The 15,438-nt window shown below is 52.1% G+C and overlaps 1 protein-coding gene across 1 annotated transcript in view; it reads left to right on the forward strand.

The window, feature by feature from the left end:
* Window positions 1–15,438, forward strand: part of CYRIB (CYFIP related Rac1 interactor B) — a 110,748-nt gene that overhangs the window by 22,931 nt on the left and 72,379 nt on the right. The window contains exon 2 of the mRNA XM_054708345.1: window positions 9,863–9,915. The gene's annotated coding sequence lies outside the window, so the exon portion shown is untranslated. The remainder of the gene's footprint in view (window positions 1–9,862; window positions 9,916–15,438) is intronic.

Genomic DNA, 15,438 nt, shown 5'->3' on the forward strand with positions numbered 1-15,438 from the left:
GGCGGGCCAGAATCCGGCGTGTGGAGTGGGTGATGAGGGTGGTGCCTGCCGCCTGAGGACTAGCCACCACCTGTGAGGACTCCCTGCTGGCTGGCCACGGTGGCCTTCTCAGTATTCCTCACCCTCTTCGTGGTAAACGCGACCATCCCCACTTTACAGCCAAGAAAACTGAGCCCAGACAGGCGTGAAATGTGTCCAAGATCACCCAGCTGTCAGGCGGCAGCCTGTGTGCGCCAGGCTCCAGAGTGAGCCCAACCCCTCACCCTGTAGGTCTCAGGAGTTCTTAGAAGACCCCCCCCCCCCCGGGGCTGGGTTTGAGCCTCGGTGGGGCCTACAGATGACTGCCCTTACATGCATTAGAGGAGATTTTCTCCTGGCCGCAGAGCCTGCGTGGCGGCTGGAAGAGGGAGAGAAGGTGTGTGTGGGCACGAGGAAGGGGGCAGTGATGGGCAGCGTGGGGAGGAGAAAGGGCCCAGAGCCCCTGGCCCTGCCCTGCCCGCAGCGTGGTGGGCCCTGGCTGAGTCATGCCACCGCTCGGAGCTGGTTTCCTGTCCAGGGACCCGCGGGTAACAACCACAACCAGAGCGGGTGGTGGGGGCTTCCTTGGCACCAGCCCTGGGTTGACCGGACCCAAAGCGGCGTGGGGTCGGGCTCCTGCCCTCGGGCGCCCAGCGTTTCTGTGGGAGGAAGCCCTCCCCACAGTGTGCACGGAGGCGCTGGACCAAAGTTCGGGGAGCTGCAGGATGCTCTGCCTTTGGGGGCGCAGGGACGGGGGCAGCTGGTGTCCCAGCAGTGGCTGCGGGCCCTGCAGCCATCCGATTGGAGTCCCAGGCTCCAGAGGGAGGGGCGGTTAACCGGGGGACTCCTTCCTCCAGCTGTCCCCGCGCCTCTCTCAGCCGGTGCCCCCCTCCCCCCACCTCCCCGCTAGGCTGCTGGTGGGAATCACCTTCCCCGCCGGCAGAGGAGAGAGCCGGCCCCCAGCTGTGTGCCAGGTCACCTGGGAGCTCTCAGCACACACGGTCCGGGGGAAGCTGGTTTTACAAAGCTCCCCGGGTGATTCCGAGCCGCAGCTCGCTGCTCCTGGGCCCCACGGCCCGTTCCTGCCGGGAGATGGATTCATTAGGGCCGCAGAGGCTCCCCCGCAGTGGCCGCGCAGCCGCTGCTCCCCCTCCAAGCATCCCGCCCCGGGAGGCAGCCAGGGGCGGAGTCCTGTGCAGATGCGCAGGGCGCGCTCCCGGGTCCCCAGCGCCCCGTGGGTCGCCCCTGGGTGCTGCTGGCCATCCAGAGGCCCACGTGCACACAGAAGGACCCCACCCTTCCTCTGTGCGGCGCCCCCTCCCGGGATGTGGGGGGCCACGCCCACAGGAGCTGCTGCACTGTATCCCAGTGACCCAGTGCCCCCCGCCCCCCAGCAGCTTCTGCTAGGACTCCGGGACAGCCAGTCGCAGGCCGGGGACAGAAACCAAGGCATGGCCAGCCCAGCAGGACAGCCAGGGCAGTTTAGAGTCAGAATTTAAACCTGCTGGGATTGGTGATCGGGTAGAAATGATGTCACCAGGGAGGGCACTCTTTTTGGTTCCGGATGAGATTTTGCTAGCATTTTTACAGATTTGGTTTAGCTGCTGCTTCTAAAGAAATCCGATTTCTTTTTTTATGTGTGTGTGTGTGTGTGTGTGTCTTGTTAATCCTCATCTGAGGATATTTTTCCATTGATTTTTAGAGAGTGTGGAAGGGAGCGGGGGAAGACGGAGAGAAACATCAATGTGAGAGAGACACATCAATTGGTTGCCTCCTGCATGCGCCCCATCAGGACTGGGGCTCGAGCCTGCAACCAAGTTATGTGTCCTTGATCAGAATCAAACCCAGGACCCGGGAGTCTGCAGGCCGATGCTCTAGCCACCGAGCCAAACCGGCTAGGGCAAGAAATCCTATTTCTTGAAGTTTTGCAATGGACCTGCCACTTTCCCGAACGGTCTCATGGTAAATTGGTGAGGATCACAGCCAAAGTGGAGAGACACAGTAGCAAGCGACTGGGTCAGGACTGGACCAAGCTCTTGAGACTCCAGAGCTCATTCTTGTGCACAGGGATGGAGCCCAGTTCCATGTACGTAAAACCAGACCTGAGCTGTCCAGTACAGGGCCCCTCGCCACTGGGGCTATTTCAGTCTAAATTTGAATAAAATAGACTCAGTCACACTAGCCCGAGTGGAGGTGCTCAGCAGCCACGTGGGCAGGTGCTACGTAGTGAGCAGTGCAGCTGTTATTTACTTATTTTATTTTTAAAAAATATATATATTTATTGATTTCAGAAAGGAGGGGAGAGAGAGAGAAACACATCAATGATGAGAGAGAATCATTGATCGGCTGCCTCCTGCATGCCCCACACTGGGGATTGAGCCTGCTACCTGGGCATGTGCCCTGACCAGGAATCAAACTGTGACCTTCTGATTCATAGGTCGATACTCAACCCCTGAGCCACGCCAGCTGGGTTTGAAATATCCTATAACATAAAAGGCTAATATGCAAATTGTTCCCTCAACTGGGAGTTCAACCAGGGGGTGGGGCCAGCCAACCCCCCGCATTCCCTCCCCGCAGCTGGCCCAGCCCTATTGGCCCTGGGGCAGGCTGGCCGGACCCCCACCCATGCATGAATTTGTGCACTGGGCCTCTAGATTTTAATAGATTTGATTAGCAATGTGGCAGGGTCTATGATGGGCCCCCTGCCCAGACACTCAACAGCACATTGGGGGTCACTATAAGGCACATCAGTTGTAATTAGGGTTATACAAAGTTGGACTAAGATAATTTCCACAAAATTACATTCACAATTTCACCACTCATAACTTATAATACATTTTAATTCCAGAATGAAATTCTTGTTTTAAAGATCTCCTTTCATAATAGATTAATAGTATGTAGCAGGCAAGCACTGTGACACAATTATTTTCAAGATACGGAAGAGAGAAAGAGTGACCCCTCAATTGGTGTGCTTTACAGTCTACCACAAAGTAGGCCAAAGTTCAGTATTAAATAAATAGGAATTCTTTCCTAATAAAAAATTTTACAACAGTTTTCCTAAGGAAATACATTCATAAGGCATTGTTTACATTCTGTTTTACAGCGACAAGTACAGCTAGGAAGCTCATTTATGAAATGTATCCACAGAACTAGGGTTTTAACACTGGGTCCACAGGCAGAGTTGTCTCTCGATCACTGAGATGTGGAGTTTGGGGTTCTGTGAGGTTTCACGTCTGGAACTTCCGTTCCATTATGGCTGTGCTTAGACTGTGCAGCTCAGCAAACAGAACATCTGCCCACGCCCCGCTGGAACACAGGGCGGAAGGGTTCGTCCAGGAGGTATTTGTCGAACGGATTCACCACCTGGCAGTTGAGTGGGTTGAGTAGGGTGTCCGGGAACTGCCCTGGAGCTGTTTACCCACCTCACCTCTGGGCGGTGCACCTGAATTGAGAGCCAACACCTGGGAAGCAGCGAACCAGGTGAAGGAGTTGGGACGTGGGAGGAAGCGAAATGATCATCCCTGGGTAATTCGGCCTCTGGCAGCTTGGTAACTGGTCCTGATTCTGCTGATCTGACGGTCTGACCCCAGGCTGTTCCCTTCGTTCAGCGCTGCAGTTGCACTCACCTGTCAAGTCAGGCAGGTAGACCAGATACCCTGAAGTAATAGTCTATATATACCTCTGCCAATGGCACTTCTTCAAGTAAATACTCACGTGGCTTTAAAGGCGATGCGTCCTTAACTTGCAAAAAGTGTTTGTTGGATAATCACTTCTCCATTATTTCAGAAATACCATCTTTGCTGTGCTCACCTGTTAATGTGTTTCTCTCCATTTCTCTCTTGAAAAAGAAAGGTAATGGTACACAATGACAGTGCTATTATTTTACAGAGATGATTGGTTAAAGCTTCAAAATATTTATTTTGAATATTTACCAATATGTAAGCACTCTCCCATGTAGCATCTTCCTTTCCCCTCAAATTGCTGAGAATTCATAAGGGTAAAGGCAACTTTTTCACTTGGGCATAGAGCTGCAAGTACTACGCATCATGAAAAAACATTGTCTAAAATGTATAGGCAGCAGATCATGATACTGTGGAATGATGATTATAAATAGCTAACATTTACTGAGTATTTAGTTTATATTAGCCACTGTCCTGGGAGAAAATTGTATTAAAACAGTGATTAAGGATTGTGGGAAATGCTACTGAGTTCTTGTAATTGAATGGGGTTATGGGGATAAGTTTATAATTTTATAAACAGGGATAGAAGGAATTACGGCTAAGAAAACCCAGCAAATAATAAAGAAGCTAATAAAATTAGAAGATGAATTCACTGCGGAGGAGTAATTATTTGATTTGTAACTTTTTGTTTAATTAACACTTACTAAGTGCCTTCTGGGTAGCAGGCACTGTTAGGTAGCTTTGCATCTCCTGTTTTATTTAATTACAACGAGTCCTTCACTTCCAGATAGATTTCCCATGGGCTTCCTTTGACTAATGAGTTATCCCAGCCCAGTGCTCCCCAGTCGCATTTGCTGTTACAATTACCTGGGGAGCCTTGGAAACTGGTGCTGGGGTTCGGTCCTCGGAGAGTCTGTTTAATTGTGCAAGGTCGGGACCCAGCAGCAGTGTCTTTAAAACTCGCCCTCCCTCTGGGAACTGCGGTTAAGCCAGAGCTAGAAACACTCAGACCACGAGAGAGGCTATTTCACGTACAGAAGCATGTCGACCCGAGCTCTAGGACCATAAGCACCTGTTACAGCCCGGCCGGTGTGGCTTAGTGGTTGAGCGACTACCTATGAAACAGGAGGTCACAGTTCGATTCCTGGTCAGGGCACATGATTGTGCAGGAGGCAGCCAATCAATGATTCTCTCTCATCATTGATGTTTCTATCTCCCTCTCACTCTACCTCCTCTCTGAAATCAATTAAAAAAATATATATATATCCTATATAATAAAGAGATAGTATGCAAATTGACCCTCACACCCTCACAAGATGGCTGCCTACAACCAGGCCGGCAGGGGGGTTAGTGAGGGACGGCCAAACGACTGAACAAGCAGGCTGCGTGGGGCGACCAGGCTGGCAGTGGGGGCAGTTGGGGGCGACCAGGTCGGCGGGGAGGGGGTGCAGTTGGGGGCAACCAGGCCAGCAAGGGGATAGTTGGGGGTGATTAGGCTGGCGGGGGGGCGGGGGGCAGTGAGGGGCAACTAGGCCAGCAGAGGGGGCAGTTGGGGACGACCAGGCCAGCAGAGGGGGCCAGTTGGAGGTGACCAGGCTGGTGGGGGAGGGGGGCAGTAAGGGGTGACTAGGCAGGCAGGCAGGTGAGCGATTAGGAGCCAGTGGTCCAGGATTGTGAGAGGGATGTCCCACTGCCGGTTTAGGCCTGATCCCGGGCCTAAACTGTCAGTCAGACATCCCTCAAGGGGTCCCGGATTGGAGAGGGTGCAGGCTGGGCTGAGGGGACCCCCCCGCACCATGCACGAAATTTGTGCACCGGGCCTCTAGTGTGTGTGTGTGTGTGTGTGTGTATAATGTGTGTGTGTGTAATATATGTGTGTGTGTGTGTGTATATATAATAGTATATATATATATATACTATTGCAGACTTCAGGAGGGAGTTTGCTGGGCCGGGTGGAATACGTAAAACACCTGCTTTCCTTGTCTGTGTCCTGTGAACAGGGATGCGGGAAGTGTAGAATTCTAGAACGAAGCAGGCTAGCAAAGGGTGCCCTACAGGTCTTAGGCCCCACATTTCCAGATGCTCTTAATTTGTCGCCTGGGTTTTGCTGTGATGTTTATCAGAAACATGTCAGTGACTTGCGATATAAGTGTGTGTTGTATTTTCCCAGAAAAAAGAACTCTGTCTGCACTAGAAGTCGTTCCTTTCAATGGAATACACATGCACAGGGCACAGATCTCTGCCTGAGAGGGGTTCATATTTAATGGGACGCAGAGATCGACGAGGAATTCTTCGGGGGCGGGGGTTACAGGTTGAAATGGCTTCTTTAAAAATCGTCTTTGATGTCATAGTTAGTTGTTTCATATCAAACCATTAAAAAAAAACCATGAAGAAATTAAATGGTTTGGGGAGCTCAACTTTTCTTTGGAAAATTGTTAGAGCCTTAGATCCCATAGTAGAGAATTAACCTAAAAAAGGTTCCATCCTCAAAAACATATCCAGTCCCTAAAAACACTTCCTGGTCATCTTCCTGAACCGATCTGCGTCCGTGGGAACGTTGGGTCCTGCCTGGTGTGGTTGGTGGTAGTGCTGCCTTACACCTGCCAGCACGAGGCATTTCCCCCTAAAAGAAGCAATGTTTCTGAGAGGGTGACTAGAGAGCCTTCCACGGAAGGACGTGACTTCTTAAAAACATTGTATCGCATTTGCTGAGAGACCTTAGGCAAGTCATATCACTCTTTTGGACTTGGGGTTCTTCATTGGTGTAATGAGGGGGTTGTCTGTTTTCAGGGACACAGAGCCCCGGAGAGCGGGGGGGGGAGGAGTGTTGAGTTGGCCGGTCTCTGGTTCTCCTGCCCTGGCCTCAGAGCTGCTGTTGGGGGCACGGGGCTGTGGGCCGTCTCTGGTTGGGTGTTCCTTTGCAGAGAGAAGAAATCAATTCAGTTCTGCATACGTTTTTGAGGACCTACTATGCGTCAGGCGTAGTACCAGGTCTTGGGGACACCAGGTTGACCAGAACACAGTGTCAGTCCTCAGGCAGCTTGGTGTCCTGGAGGAGACAGGGACACGGACAGTCCCAGCGTGTCCTCAGCGAGGTCAGGGGCTGGGTGGGAGAAGGGGACAGTCCCGGCAGAAGACCGATGGTGTGTGTGAGCCCTGGGGGTTATTTTTAGAAACAGATGACCAGCAGGGATAGCTCTCTTGTTGAGTCACAGCCCAGTCCCTCTCGAGGGGAAAAGAAAGGAGAAGGCGGAGGCCCACGTGGGATGGTTCCGACTTCCCTCTGGCCTGGAGTGCCAGGGACATGGTTGAGCCGGTGAAAGGGTTGTCAGGGAAAGGGGAGGATCTGGGCTTCCAGAAGACCACAGAGGCAGCCCTTGGGGCGGGGAGGGCCCTTGGGATTCCTCTCATCCAGGCAAGTGACCACTGCGTAGCCTGCTCTGCGTAGCCTTCATCTCTCCTCCCAACTCTTGGGCCTGACCCTGGGAGCCAGCAAAGAGCTGTGGGCCTTTGCAGGTTCCCTTGGACCCCTCCGGCCTTGACTGGCAGATTCGAACTTGTCTTTGAGAGCTTGGCTGAGAGGTCACCTCCCTAGGGAAGTCTCTTACACCCACCACTCTCCATTGCCGGCTGAGTGACTGAACACCCTTTCCTGTGACCGCCCAGCACCTGTACTCACCCCCGTTGTATCACTTTTTCATTCTCCGTCGTAATTGCTCGTCTGCCTGTAATTGCCCCACTGATGGGTGAGAGCTCCGGGGTGGCTGGGACGGTTTGATTCCTGGAATTCTCTCCATGGCCACGCGCTTGGCGCATCACAGGTGCTCCTTGGCATAGGTGCAACTTGACTGTGACCTGGTGTCAGTCATTCTACCCCTGAGTCACTTTCTGCTTTGTAGGTCGTTCTGGAATGAATGAGTATCTTCACTTGCCAGCAGGGGCTGCAGGAGCGCAGAGAGGAGAACTCCCAAGGTCACAGAGCTCTGAGAGATGGAGCAGGGGTGCAGAGGGGTGAACTCGCCAAGGTCACAGAGCTCTGAGAGATGGAGCAGGGGTGCAGAGGGGTGAACTGGCCCAGGTCACAGAGCTCTGAGAGACGGAGCAGGGGTGCAGAGGGGTGAACTCGCCCAGGTCACAGAGCTCTGAGAGATGGAGCAGGGGTGCAGAGGGGTGAACTCGCTAAGGTCACAGAGCTCTGAGAGACCGAGCAGGGCTGCAGAGGGGTGAACTCGCTAAGGTCACTGAGCTCTGAGTGACCGAGCAGGGGTGCAGAGGGGTGAACTCCCCAAGGTCACAGAGCTCTGAGAGACCGAGCAGGGGTGCAGAGGGGAGAACTCCCCAAGGTCACTGAGCTCTGAGAGACCGAGCAGGGGTGCAGAGGGGTGAACTCGCCCAGGTCACAGAGCTCTGAGAGACGGAGCAGGGGTGCAGAGGGGAGAACTCCCCAAGGTTACAGAGCTCTGAGAGACCGAGCAGGGGTGCAGAGGGGTGAACTCGCCCAGGTCACAGAGCTCTGAGAGACCGAGCAGGGGTGCAGAGGGGTGAACTCGCCCAGGTCACAGAGCTCTGAGAGACGGAGCAGGGGTGCAGAGGGGTGAACTCGCCAAGGTCACAGAGCTCTGAGAGACCGAGCAGGGCTGCAGCCCCCGGTGGGAGTGTAAGGAGGAGACCAGATCAGCTCCAGTCTCCGGAGCCGAAGTCCAGGTCTCGCTGCCCATGTGGCAGAAGTGAAAAAGCCACGCTTGGTGGGGGACGACCACTTTCCTTCTAGGGAGCTCCGCGCTGTCTGCTGGGGCTACACCTCTGAGTGATGCGTGACCAGCTTCCTCTTCGTGCTCTGAAGAGTTTTGTGAGAGTGAACTGATGCACTTATTCTCATTTCTGGAACTTTGGCCCCAGGCCCTAAAATTCTTCCTCAGGGAACAACTTCTCCCCATTTTCAATTTTGTAAATGTGGTCAAAGAATCAGAAAGAAAGAAAGAAAAAAAAATCCCTCATAGCAGGAGGAGTCAGGAGAACCGTAACCATGTTTCTGGGCATCTGTGTGTGTGTGTGTGTGTGTGTACACGTGTGTGCGTGTGTGTGTGGTGTGCACACCCCCATGCGGGGGGCGGGAGTATCGCACACATTGGCTTTGATGATGGTTAAATGAGGTCCCCACTTTCTCTGGCCCCTGAGCCGTGCTGTGATGATGATTTAAAAGGGAATTTTAAACCACAGAAAAGAAAACCGGAAAACAAAGTGTTGGGGGCAGAAGCAGCAGAAGTGGTTGCCATGATCCGCGTGGCATTCTCCCGTGACACACAGACAGACAGGGCCGAGGTCTTTTGTGAATACAATGAGGCAGGTTAAGTGGCTTCCGGCCGTTTCAACACCTCGTGAAAAGCCACGAGAGCACACAGGCAGCTAAAGATCGCATCCGAGGGCAGGCCAGCGAGGTGTCCTGTTTCCTTTCGCTGCAGCAGGCAGCGTCTCTAGATGCCGCCGACCTGCCCGTCTCACGCTAAATGCCGGAGCGTGGGTTCGAATGGGATGTTCACTGTGGTTTCCATCAAAGCGCCCTTTGATTCATAAGTTTCTCATCAAAATCTCCCTGTGAGATGGGAGAGTGACAAGGCTGGTGTCAGGTGCAGGTTTGTTTTCCTGCCTCTGCCGTGAAGAAACCCGAACAGGAAGTGATCAGGGGGAGAATGACTGCCACCAGTTCACAGTCCAGTGGAGCTGAGCATGTTGCTGGGACCAAATGCTGCTGGAGCCCAGAGTCCCAGCATCCTTTAGCTCAGACTCCGGGCCCCTCCCTCTGTTCCTGGGATAAAGCAGTCCCCCCCCCAAACTGTCCCTCAGGCATAGGAGTTTGGTTTAGGCCTTCACTCTTCACTTACTGTGCAACTTTCAGCCAGTTACTCAACTTCTCTGAGTCGCCAGTGTTTGATTTGTAATACATAAGACTGTTGTGCACATTAAATGAAAAAAAAAAAATGTTTGGGACACATGCTCTGTGAACTCAGGGGTCTGAAGTGTTGGAATTCGGAGTCGGTATTTCTCATTTCCCGGCCGTGGCTTTGGTGTTGGGGAAAATAATGGTGGCCAGGATGGGCCGGGGCTTATAGGGTGCTGGGGTCTGTTGGGACTTCCTTAATCCTTGCTCTGCCTTTGTTTTGCAGGAGAAGAAACCGAAGCCTGGAGTTTGAGTAATTCGTTCAAGGTTACCGAGTTGGTAAGTAACGGAGCCTTCGCTGACCATGGCCGATGGGCTGCAGCCGGTGCCCTTGACCCCTTCCCTGTGCAGAAGAATGAAAGTGGGTGGTAATTGCAGCCAGGACATAGATTTCAGTTCCGTAGAAACGTAGAAACGAGAGCGGCCTCTGTTGAAATCTGAATCCACGTGCGTTCTTTCACCCACTCCATGAATATTTATCGAGACCCCACCAGGTTATCAGGTCCGATGATTAATTTCCATAAGAACTCTACCTCTGGAGGGAGGAAGACACGCCCCGGCTCCTGTCATCACTCATCCTCATAGCTAACATTTATTGAGTACTGTTGAAAGCACGCCCCATGCTAAGAGCTTTGTCTGAATGCTCTTGTTTAAATTCACAGCGGCCCTAGGAAGCTGAAATAAGAGAAGGAATTTGCCCAAGTTCACTCTACCAGCAAGCGGGTGTCTTAGTCCGTTGGGGCTGCTGTTGCAGAATACCACAGCCTGGGACCCTGTAAACAACAGAATGTCATTCTCACGGTTCTGGAGGCGGACGAGCCCAAGCATCAGGGTGCTGGCAGATTGGGTGTCTGGCGAAGGCTCTCTTCCTCGTTCATAGATGGCCATCTTTTTATTATAACCTCACAGGGCAGAGGGGCCTAGGGGGCTCTCCGGGGTCTCTTTTTAAAAAAATGTATATTTTTTGCTGAAACCGGTTTGGCTCAGTGGATAGAGCGTCGGCCTGCGGACTCAAGGGCCCCAGGTTCGATTCCGGTCAAGGGCATGTACCTAGGTTGCGGGCACATCCCCAGTAGGGGTTGTGCAGGAGGCAGCTGATCGATGTTTCTCTCTCATCGATGTTTCTAACTCTCTATCCCTCTCTCTTCCTCTCTGTAAAAAATCAATAAAATATATTAAAAAATGTATATTTTTTATTGATTTCAGAGAGGAAGGGAGAGGGGAGGGAGAGAGAGAAACATCAATGATGAGAGAGAATCACTGATCGGCTGCCTCCTGCACAACCCAGGGGGATTGAGCCTGCAACCCAGTCATGTGCCCCCAACCAGAATCGAACCCAGGGCCCTTCAGTCTGCAGGCTGACGCTCTATCCACTGAGCCACACCAGCTAGGGCTCTGGGGTCTCTTTTATAAGGACACTAATCCCATTCATAATGGCTCCACCCTCGTGACCTGATCACCCCCCAGAGTTCCCACCTGCATGTGCCATCCATTGGGGGTTAGGTTCCCCCACATGCATTTGGCGGGAACACAATCTGTCGCAGGCATACAGCCAGTCTTTGCCTCCAAGGGGTCTGGCTAGAGGACCAGTGATCTTAACTACTGGAAACATGTCACACTTTTTTTAAATTGACTTCAGAGAGAGGGAGAGAGAGTTAGGAACATCAATGGTGAGAGAGAATCAAACTGGGAATCGAACGGTGACCTCCTAGTTCATAGGTTGACACTCAGCTATGGAGCCACGCCGCCGGGCAACATATCACTCTTGTAAGGCTCCTCGTGGCAAACCACCTCCAGGAGCCTGGATGCCCTCTGCCCTCAACAGGGCACGTCCCTCTTCTTTCCCTGGACTCCCTGGTCTCCTCACCACCCTCCACTGGGCTGAGTAGCCTCTGGGAGGTTTAGCCATAGAATGGAGATCAATTGATGATGACTGTTACACAGCAGTCTCTCACGCACACTGCCAACTTTTATTATAATGGAGGTGTGACTTCACATGCTATAACATGTACAAATCATATCAATCATACAGCTTGATGAGATTTTTTTAAAGATATATTTTTATTGATTTCAGAAAGGAAGGAAGAGGTAGAGAGAGAGAAACAGCAATGATGAGAGAAAATCATTGATCAGCTGCCTCCTGCACACCTCCCTGGGGATCGAGGCCCCAACCCAGGCATGTGCCCTGACCAGGAATCAAACCTCTACCTCCTGGTTCGATTCCGAGACTTCCTGGTTCATAGGTCGATGCTCAGCCACTGAGCCACACCAGCTTTTTAATATGTCACACCCATCTCGCCACCCAAAGCAGGGCTTACAATATTCCCATCACTCCAGCGAGTTCCCTCATGCCCCCTTGAGTTCACCCTGCCCCCAGAGCCAGTCAGTGTTGTTGAGACTTAAGGAAGTCATATCTCTGTCACATCAAAGATTCCTGCTTTTAACTCATCCAGACCCAAATATACTTGCTCAACAAAAACAAAGCCCAGTGGGAGATAAAAATAGCACGTTCAATAGCGGGGGCGATCCTGTCATTCCACCCACCTGGCGTCTCTGTTGGAGTGAGCGCGAAAGAGAGACACGGGCCTGCTGTTCCTTCTGTCGGTCTTTGTTCCTGTGGCTTTTTACAACGTGAGCATCTTGTGCCATCGAGTGCCTTTCTCATATTTATAGATTTTCATTATCATGCAACATGGCCCCGGAACCCACGCCAGCGATTTCTCCCGGTGCTCAACCTGAGAAACCAAATGGGAGGCTGAAGAAAAATGGGCCTTGATGGACTTAAATGGGAGATGGGTTCATCAGTCTCCATGGTGAGACCTTATTATGGGATTTTCCGAGGAGAATTTTGACTCCTTTCCATTTTCATGTGACATGCGGACTCTAGAAGGTAGCCCTTGAGTAGGAGGCAGCTGCGATGTGGAAAGAACTCAAGTGGGTGAGTGGTTATTGCAGATCGGGTGACTTGGAACACGTGACAGCATGGTGGCCGGCGCTGGTTTGCGTGAGTCCTTCCTGATACGAACACGGAGTTGACTGGAATATACGAATGATATCCCGGGAGCTCATCGGGAAGGGAAGTCCATGAGTGTCAAAAATGAAGAGAGAGCCCTAGCCGGTTTGGCTCAGTAGGTAGAGCGTCGGCCTGCGGACTGAAGGGTCCTGGGTTCGATTTCGGTCAAGGGCACATGCCAGGTTTTGGGCTTGATCCTCAGTAGGGGGCGTGCAGGAGGCAGTGCGCCGGCTGGAACTGGTGAGCCGGCTCCAGCACCCCAGAGGCTGGGTTGTTGGTTCTCGTTTAAACGCTGATCTTTGGATGGTGCATCCAAGCGTGGAGTTTTCAGGAAGTAGGAATGTCACGTGTGATATCACAGGGGCAGGGAGAGACAACGGGGCAAGAGCGGAGCTCTGCCCCCTTTCTTCCCTTGTATTAAAACTCATTTTGTGTGTAAATGTGGGTGCAGAGACCATTACACTCTGGGTGACAGTGAAAACGAGTGCAACATCTTCCCAGAGCAATGCCGTGCTGTCTACCAGCATTTCGAGTGCATTGTACCTTCTGACCCTGCAATTCCACGTTAAGGATTTTATCTTGTAAGTCCCACCTGCCCTCTAGTTGCCCATGTCTGTGCACATGCGTGTTTATTGCAGCACTGTTTGTTAATAGCCAGACCCGGGAAGCAGCTGCAATGCGTGTTCCTTGGGGACTAATCGACTGAAACGTGGTATCTTCTTACAGTAGAATACTGGGCCACTGTTTAAAATAGTAGGTCATAGATGCTCAAGAGGAATGATCTCCAGGTTACTTTTTCAGTTAACAAGAGGGCAGTATGCATATAAGTGTATGTGATATACCCATGTGTGTGAAAAAATAGAGGGAGGTATACATGCTTACATACACACACACTCACACACATACACGTGCTTGGTGATGCATGCTAGAAAGAACCAAGAAGTGGGAATACTGTTTACCTCTTTGGAGGAAGAAAGGATTGTGGGTCTAAGATGGAAGATATCTCACTGTACATCTTTTATATTTTGAATTTTCAAACATGAGCATATAGTATATAAAAAGCATACAGTTGCTTTTTATTGTTAAAAACAAACTAATGCCCAGCCGGGTGTGGCTCAGCAGTTGAGCATCCACCCAGGAATCAAGAGGTCACCAGTTGGATTCCCGGTCAGGGCACAAGCCTGAGTTGCAGGCTCGATCCCCAGTGTGGGGCGTGCAGGAGGCAGCTGATCAGTGATTCCCTCTCATCACTGATGTTTCTATCTCTCTCCCCGTCTCCGTTCCTCTCTGAAATCAATAAAAAAAAAATATTAAAAAAAACCACACCAAACTAATTACCAAAAAACTGTACTTTGGGAGCTTTCAACATGAAAGCCCTTCTTATTTTTAGAGGAGATTGGCAGGTCTCCATGATATTGCTAAACCACAGCATTTACTGAGCATGTGCCACGCGCCGGGCACTCCGGCCCGGTCTGGTCCTCAGGTGCCCCTGCCCTCTGACTCTCTCCCTCGCTCGGCCCGCCTGGACCCCTGAGCTGCCCGGTCCCTGTATGAGAAATGATAACCCCATTTTTCAGGAAGAGGGAGAGTCGAGTCTTGCCAAGTCGCATGGCGTGCAAGCAGAGAAGTGGGATTCCACAGCAGTCTTCGAAGTGTTCTAGAAATGAGGGCACCGGGGCTGCCTTTTAGACACCCAAGTTACTGGGAGGGCACCTCCCGCCTGCCACTCATCCCTGCCACCTCTCTGGAGGCCCCACGGACGTGCTCTGTCCATCTTCACTTTTCCGACGGTGCGGCTGTTGGCTCTGGGCAGTTGGAGCTGTGTTTTTGGACCGAATCAATCGCCGGTGTGTTTCGAAACCGCCAAGGCCAGGAGACGTTGTCCTGCGGCGGCCTCTTCTGCCGGACTTGGCCTGCACAGCTGTCCTGCGGTGTGCGCCAGCCAAGGTCCCGGAGACGCGAGCGCTGTTCGCTTGAAAACACTGACCTTCGGGGCCTTTCTCAGCAAAAGAGAGGCCCCAGGGGGCGACTGGCGCTGTCATTGTTGTCTTCTGCCATCAGCCGCATGGTGCACTCGTCGCAAAATGTTCCCTGGAACCAGAGGCTCTCCCCCTCCCCTCCCTTTTCATCCTTGGGTAGGTAGTTCAGAAAGTAGGTTATTCATCTTGAAAAGGTGTTGTTATGATTTGACCAACCGTAACCCAAATGGGCGAGAAACGGGGAGTGACAATGAAGTTCCTAGAGTCAAAATCACCGAAACTCACCTGAGCATGACTTCAGGGTGTGACATCACCTGTCCCATTGGAACGAAATTATTTTTTATTTTTTTTGTTAACCCTCACCTGAGGATATTCCCCCCTCCCCCCACCATGGATTTTTAGAGAGAGTGGAAGGGAGGGGGAGAGACTGAGAGAAACATTGAAGTGAGAGCGACACATTGGTTGGTTGCCTCCCCCACATGCCCGACCAGGGCCAGGGATCGAGCCTGCAGCTGAGGTATGTGCCCTTGACCGGAATCGGACCTGTGAACGTTCAGTCTGAGGGCCAGTGCTCTAACCACTGAGCGACCCAGCTAGGGCACCGATGACGTTCTTCTGTGTGATGGCTCTTTGACCAGGGCATCTGCTGTCTTTCCGACGCTGTTTTGTGGGTTCATTTGGAACGTGTCCTTAAGCGCTTTAAGTTCATTGCCCCGAGTGCAGTGCGGGATGGGGTGGTTTTAGTTTCCTGTGAGAGGAATGCGCATCGACAGAGTGATCTTGACCCCCCCCAAACAGTAACTCTACCTT

Source organism: Eptesicus fuscus, chromosome 19, assembly GCF_027574615.1.
Source record: "Eptesicus fuscus isolate TK198812 chromosome 19, DD_ASM_mEF_20220401, whole genome shotgun sequence".
Taxonomy (NCBI): Eukaryota; Metazoa; Chordata; class Mammalia; order Chiroptera; family Vespertilionidae; genus Eptesicus; species Eptesicus fuscus.